The 7228-nt window shown below is 51.6% G+C and overlaps 1 pseudogene; it reads left to right on the forward strand.

Moving 5' to 3' along the window:
- The first annotated feature begins 6065 nt into the window (after positions 1–6065).
- On the forward strand, positions 6066–6827 carry LOC100433005 (large ribosomal subunit protein eL19-like; annotated as a pseudogene).
- Positions 6828–7228: the final 401 nt, after the last annotated feature.

Genomic DNA, 7228 nt, shown 5'->3' on the forward strand with positions numbered 1-7228 from the left:
TCTGCTCAATTTTCTGTAAACCTAAAGCTTCATAGAAAATAAAGTCCATTAATTTTAAAAAGCAATTAGGAGCCGGACATGGTGGCATACACCTGTAGTCCGAGCTACTTGGGAGGCTGAGGGAGGATGATAACTTGAGGCCAGGAGTTCAAAGCTGCAGTAAGCTATGATCATCCCACTGCACTTCAGCCAGGGTGACACAGCAAGACTCCGTCTCTAAAATAAAATAAAAATAATTATTTGAAAAATTAAAAAGCAATTAGTGTATCATCTTGGTTTAAAAAATGTCAACAACCTTTACCCTAGATTCACACTAGTATATTCACAATTCTGAGATCCACGTGTGGGTTCCCTTGCCTGGAGTAACTAAAATCTCAGACATGCTCTAAGATCCTGTCAACTCCCTCTTGGGAAAAGCACCACCCGCTCAGAAGCCATCCCTGCCTTCTCCTTTGTTTGAGGCCACATGAGTAGATCTCTGACGGTGGGATGACTATACCTCAAGGCTCACATACGCACGGAGGTGGGTGAAACGCAGGTCTTCCCCATTCTTTCTGCAGCCGCCCATGGGGTCATTGTGCCCCTGCATCACTCCCGCGCTCCCTACTGGGCCCAGGACACTTGCGGAGGCCTCAGGGAGCAGGTGCTGAAGTGGCCTCCCCACTGAACAAAGCAAGTGCGCTGGTGAGACACACACCCAGGGGTTTGTCTTTCTCAGTCTGCAAACATCAGGCGACAAGCACGGTACCATTCTACAACTTGGTTCAGGGTTCATATTAGGCCCGAACTCTGTCAAATCTGTGTAAATGCACTGGTTTGGGGTCCCTGTCCCTCTTTCTCTCTGTTGGTCTCTCGCAGGGGAGGGCTCTGGCTCTCCGTTAGCAGGCGTCCACACTGGCATCTCTCAGACCCACATCTACCCTCCCAGCCCTCGGCCAACACCCTTCTTCACCCTCAGGTGGAGGCCCCTCATGGTGACCACAAGACCTCTTCAAGGCCTCCACACTCACACACATACACAGACACACACAGAGACACAGACACACGCAGAGACAGAGACACACAGAGACACACACACAGAGACAGACACACAGAGACAGACGCACAGACACAGATACACAGAGACAGATACACACAGAGACAGACACACACAGAGACAGACACACAGAGATATACACACACAGACACACACACACAGACACACACACACAGACACACACACACAGAGATATACACAGAGACACACACACAGACACACAGAGACACAGAGACACAGAGACATATACACAGACACACACAGAGACAGACACAGAGATAGACACACACGGAGACAGACACACAGAGACACACACACAGACACAGACACACAGAGACAGACGCACACATAGCCACACACACAGAGATATACACAGAGACACACACACACACAGAGACATATACACACACACAGACACAGAGACACAGAGACATACAGACAGACACACACAGAGACAGAGACACACAGAGACACACACACGGTAGACACACAGAGACACACTCACAGAGATAGACACACACAGAGACAGAGACACACACACAGAGACAGACACACAGAGACAGACACACACAGAGATATACACAGACACACACACACAGACACACAGAGACACAGAGACATATACACAGACACACACAGAGACAGAGACACACAGAGACACACACACGGTAGACACACAGAGACACACTCACAGAGATAGACACACACAGAGACAGAGACACACACACAGAGACAGACACACAGAGACAGACACACACAGAGACAGACACACACAGAGATATACACAGAGACACACACACAGACACACACACACAGACACACAGAGACACAGAGACACAGAGACATATACACAGACACACACAGAGACAGAGACACACAGAGACACACACACGGTAGACACACAGAGACACACTCACAGAGATAGACACACACAGAGACAGATACACTCACAGAGACAGGCGCACGCCCCAACAGAGACACATATGGACACAGACACACACAGGCAGGCTGAGTTCAGTCCTCACCCATACAGGGGAGCAGGAGCTCCTTCATGCCCTTCGGGGACACTCTGGGGCAACCTGGTGCCCTGCAGCTGCATCCCCTTCCTGAGGAGGGCCCGGGGCCTCTGCTGAGGCCACTGCTCCAAGGCTCCTAAAGTGGCCGCTTGGCCCCCAGCCCCCATATTCTCCAGCTTCCCTGGGGATGCATTTTCATCCTCTGCGGCTGCTCTAGCTAGTGACCAAAATTTAGTGGCTTAAAACAGCACAAATGTTCTCGTAAGATTCTGCGGGTCAGAAATCTCAAAGCAGACTCACGGGGCTGAAATCAGGGCTGGTGCCCTCTGGAGGATCCAGGGGAGCCGCCAGCCCTCGCCTCTCCCGCCATGAGGCCGCCTGCCTCCTCGCCGTGGCCAGCCCGCCAGCCTCTGCTTGAGTCACCTCTCCTCCCTCTCCAGCCCTCCTGCCTGCTCTGTGACTCCCCCCTCTGGCCACTCGGTCCCCCAGGATCCTCTCCGTCCCAGGATCCTTCACTCAATCACATCTGCACAGTCCCTGTGCTCCAGAGGCTGCTGTCACAGGTCCTAGGGATTAGGACGTGGACGTCCTTGAGGGGCCATTCTCCAGCCGACCACCGGTGCCAGTGTCCCCAGCCCCGCAGGGTGGGCCGCTTGCGGCAGGCTGGCTCCTCCTCCGAGGCCCCCCTCTAGCTGTCCTCTCAGACATCCGCTCAGACACCCAACCAAGAGACTCAGGGACAGAGAGCTGGCACACAGGGCAAGGAGCCTTCCACATTTTTCTATCTTACACCTGTACTTCAGCTCGTTATCTTAAACTGAACAGTGAAGTCTTTGAGAGTGCGTCCCCTGGTTCCGTGCAGAGGGCCACGCCTAGAAGAAAAGGAGCTGCTCCACCCAGTGGGAGGAGTCCAGGGAAAGAAAAGGGGACAGGGTTCGGTTCCCCACAATTCTAGTCCCCTCCAGCTACCTGGGAAAGGACCTGAGGAATGCAAGTCTCTGCCTCTGCCATTGCAAGGTGAGCTCCAAGGGCCGCGCCGCCAGGCACTCTGGGCTTAACCTTCTGCATAGAAGACAAGAACACCAAACTCCGGGAAGGTGGGATTCCTTCCTTGTGGCTGGGCTTGGAGGGAAGCTGGGAACCAGAGACAGGGCCTCGGTAGAAACTGCTGGGGGGCTGCTCCAAGGGCAACCGGGAGAAATCCGAGGGGAGAGAGCAGAGCCTACGGCAGCCACACATGTGGAGAAGAAGACAGGAAATCCTTGAAAGAGAGAGCTGTTGGGAGGAAGGGCTAAGGAGTTGGCCTGACGTGCTCCCCTAGCCAATCTGCAAAAGTCAAGGATGGGGCGTCAGGAGCGGCCCCTCCAGCCACGGCACAGGATCCACTGTGTGTTCCCCGCAGCACCGGCGAAGGACTCAGCCACAGCAGCTGGGTGGAAAATCCCGCCCCACCGCCATCCTCTTGTCCCCACACACGACGATCCCGGGAGGCGGTGACCAGAGGGTTCAGTTTCCAGGTCACTGAATGAGGGTGTCGTTCTTGCCAGGTAGAGCCAGTGCTGAGGCTCCCCTGCAGCCTCCCCGCGCCATGGACGGTGGAGTTGGGAGCATAAAAGCCCCAGCACTGCTCCACGTTTAATAACATCCAGACTCGAAGTCACGAGCCCCAGCCTCAAGGTTAGAACTTACCTTAAACTGGGCTTCGATTCTTGGTGATTGTGAAGCCTTAAGCAAATTATTGAATCTCTCTAAGCCTCAGTTTCAACATCTGAAAAAACAGGATGACAATACTCAGCTCGTAGAGCTTTGTAAGCATTAAATGAGGTGCATGTGAAGTGCTCAGTGCTATTCTGGACACCTGGGCTGTGTCCACGGTGCCACTAAGAGCACAGGTCGACCCCTCTTCATACCTGCACCTGCCAGCTGCTCAGAAGGTGGCCCCTGCTGAATAAAAGCAGGGGCAATTAGTAGTGGACTGCTCATACACAGCTATGGTGTCAGCATGTCAATGTGAATCAATGATTGAACAAGACACCGAGGCTCAAAGATAGCAGGGGACGGCAAGATGAGTGAGTCTATGAAAGCGCGTGTATTTCTGCATGTACACATACTTGCTTTCTTTCCCTGCCAGAACACATTACCGCAATCTTAATGGCTTACAACACCTATTTATTCTCTCACAGTTCCTTAGGTCAGAAGGCCAGGCAGTTTGCCTGACTGGTCTTCTGCTTAGGATCGCGGGAGCCTGAAATCAAGGTGACAGCAGGCCCGTGCCCCTTTCTGGAGGCTCTCAGAGTGAATCTCCTTCCAGACTCTTTCCAGGCTGTTGTCTGAATGCTGTTCATTTGGTCAGATTCCCATCTTCATACCGGCTCTCAGTCAGGGGCTAGTCTTGGCTCCCGGAGGCGGCCCAGGTTCCTGCTCACGCCTCCCACGCACCCCTCTGGCACCCCCGGGCCAGGTCCCTCTTGTGCTCTGATGCGCTCTGACTCTCCTTTCTGCTGCATCTCTGACCGCAGCTGGAGAAAGTTCTCTGCTTTGAAACGCTCACACGATTAGATTGGGCCCACAAGGATGATCCAGGATAATCTGCCGAGGTTAAATCCTGGAACTTCAAGCCCATCTGCAAAGTCCCTTTAGCCATGCAACGTGACATAGCCACAGGTTGGCTCTGGGGATTGGGGCATGGACATTGGGAGGGTCATTATTCTGTGGACCACACACATGCACACATCTCTCTTGTTCCTGGAACCCTGATGTTCTCTCCACCACATTCAATTCAGCATGTAGAGATTTTTGTTTGTTTGTTTGAAACAAGGAAGGAGTGCAGAGGAAGAGAGGGGACAGGCAAATGCCCCCAGGCCAGAGAAGAAAGGCCCAGGAGACAGGAGCAGGTGACTGTGGGGTTTTCCTTCTCAATTCACAACACAGGGCTAGTCACAGCCTTCCATCCATCCCTCTCTTCCTACCTCCCTTTCTTTTTTCTGTTCCTTCATTTCTTCCCATCTTTCTTCCCTTCCTTCAGCATGTGACAAAAATATGAGGATCAGATCCTTCCTGGCAGGAGGAAAGAAGAATGATGGGATGACATCTAACGCCTTGCCGGGCTCCAGCAGTACAAGGCAGCCATGTGTCAAAAGTCAGAGACACAAACCAGCATGTGCCCCTCTATCCACAGAGTCTCAGTGCGGGTCCTCCTGCCGTTGCTCTTCCAGCCTGCCCACAGGCCGGGCAGACAGGGTGCCTCCTCCTATTAGCAAGCTTCTAAATGTGGTTTATTTTCCATGGAAGATTGCACATCCTACCAATAGGTTACATTTATGATAACACTGAGATTGTTACTAAGTCTGAACTTGAAAATAGTCCACATTTGGTATTTTCGAATAATATTTAGCAGTTGAAATCTAAATAAATCAAAATCATTTTAGGCTGGGTGCGGTGGCTCACGCCTATAATCCCAGCACTTTGGGAGGCCGAGGTAGACAGATCACTTGAGATCAGGAGTTTGAGACCAGCCTGGCCAACATGGTAAAACCCTGTCTCTAATGAAAATACAAAAATTAGCTGGGCATGGTGACACACACCTGTAATCCCAGCTGCTCAGGAGGCTGAGGCAGGAGAATCCCTTGAACCTGAGAGGTAGAGGTTGCAGTGAGCCAAGATTGCGCCACTGCACTCCAGCCTGGGCAACACAGCGAGACTTTGTCTCAAAAAAATAAAAATTAAAGGCCGGGCCGGTGGCTCACGCCTGTAATCCCAGCACTTTGGGAGGCTGAGAAGGGTGGATCATGAGGTCAGGAGATAGAGACCATCCTGGCCAACATGGTGAAACCCTGTCTCTACTAAAAATACAAAAATTAGCTGAGCATGGTGGCATGCACCTGTAGTTCCCAGCTACTCTGGAGGCTGAGGCAGGAGAATTGCTTAAACCAGGGAGTCGGAGGTTGCAGTGAGCTGAGATCGTGCCATTGCACTCCAGCCTGGCGATAGAGCGAGACTCCGTAAAATAATAATAATAATTTAAAAAAAGAAAATTAAATAAAAAATATTTTAAAATAAAGGTATTTGGGCGAAGTGTGATTTGCAGACTCTTAAGATATAAGGTCCTTCATAGACCTGGAGAAAATTTATGATAAGTTAGACTTTAAAACAATCCATTTGAGCTCTTTCCTTTTGCTGCTGCGGCCGCAGCCATGAGCATGCTCAGGCTTCAGAAGAGGCTCCTGCTAGTGTCCTCCGCAGTGGGAAGAAGGTCTGGTTGGACCCCAAGGAGACCAATGAACTTGCCAATGCCAACTCCCGTCAGCAGATCTGGAAGCTGATCAGAGATGGGCTGATCATCTGCAAGCCAGTGACTGTCCATACCGGCTCGATGCCGGAAAAGCACCTTGGCCCGCCAGAAGGGCAGGCACGTAGGCATAGGTAAGCAAAAGGGTACAGCCAATGCCCGAATGCCAGAGAAGGTCACGTGGATGAGGAGAATGAGGATACTGTGCTGGCTGCTCAGAAGATACCGGGAATCTAAGACTGATCGCCATATGTATCACAGCCTGTACCTGAAGGTGAAGGGGAATATGTTCCCGAACAAGAGGATTCTCATGGAACACAGCCACAGGCTGAAGGCAGACAAGGCCTGCAAGAAGCTCCTGGCTGACTAGGCTGAGGCTCGCAGGTCTAAGACCAAGGAAGCACGCAAGCACCGTGAAGAGTGCCTCCAAGTCAAGAAGGAGGAGATCTTCAAGACTTTGTCCAAGGAGGACGACACCAAGAAATAAAAGCTCCCCCTTTGTCGGTACGTACTGGCCTCTGTGATTACACAGATCAGCCATTAAAATAAAACAATCCTTTTAAAAAATCTGTTTTATTGAGGTATCATTCACATACAATAAAATGGGTCCACTTTAAGTGTCTTTTTCAATGAGTCTTGACAACCATTCATGCTGCATGAACAGCTGCGGCCATCAGGATGCAGAACACTTCCATCAACCCAGGGAGTTCTTTCCTGCTTTCTCCAGTCCATCCCCCACCCTCTCCAGTCAATCCCCCCACACTCGTGCCCCATGCCATTTTTTTTTTTTTTTTGAGATGGAGTCTCGCTCTGTCACCCAGGCTGGAGTGCAGTGGCGCCATCTCGGCTCACTGCAACCTCCGCCTCCTGGGTTAAAGCAATTCTCCT

The sequence above is a fragment of the Pongo abelii genome, chromosome 8 (genome assembly GCF_028885655.2).
Source record: "Pongo abelii isolate AG06213 chromosome 8, NHGRI_mPonAbe1-v2.0_pri, whole genome shotgun sequence".
In the NCBI taxonomy this organism is placed as follows: domain Eukaryota; kingdom Metazoa; phylum Chordata; class Mammalia; order Primates; family Hominidae; genus Pongo; species Pongo abelii.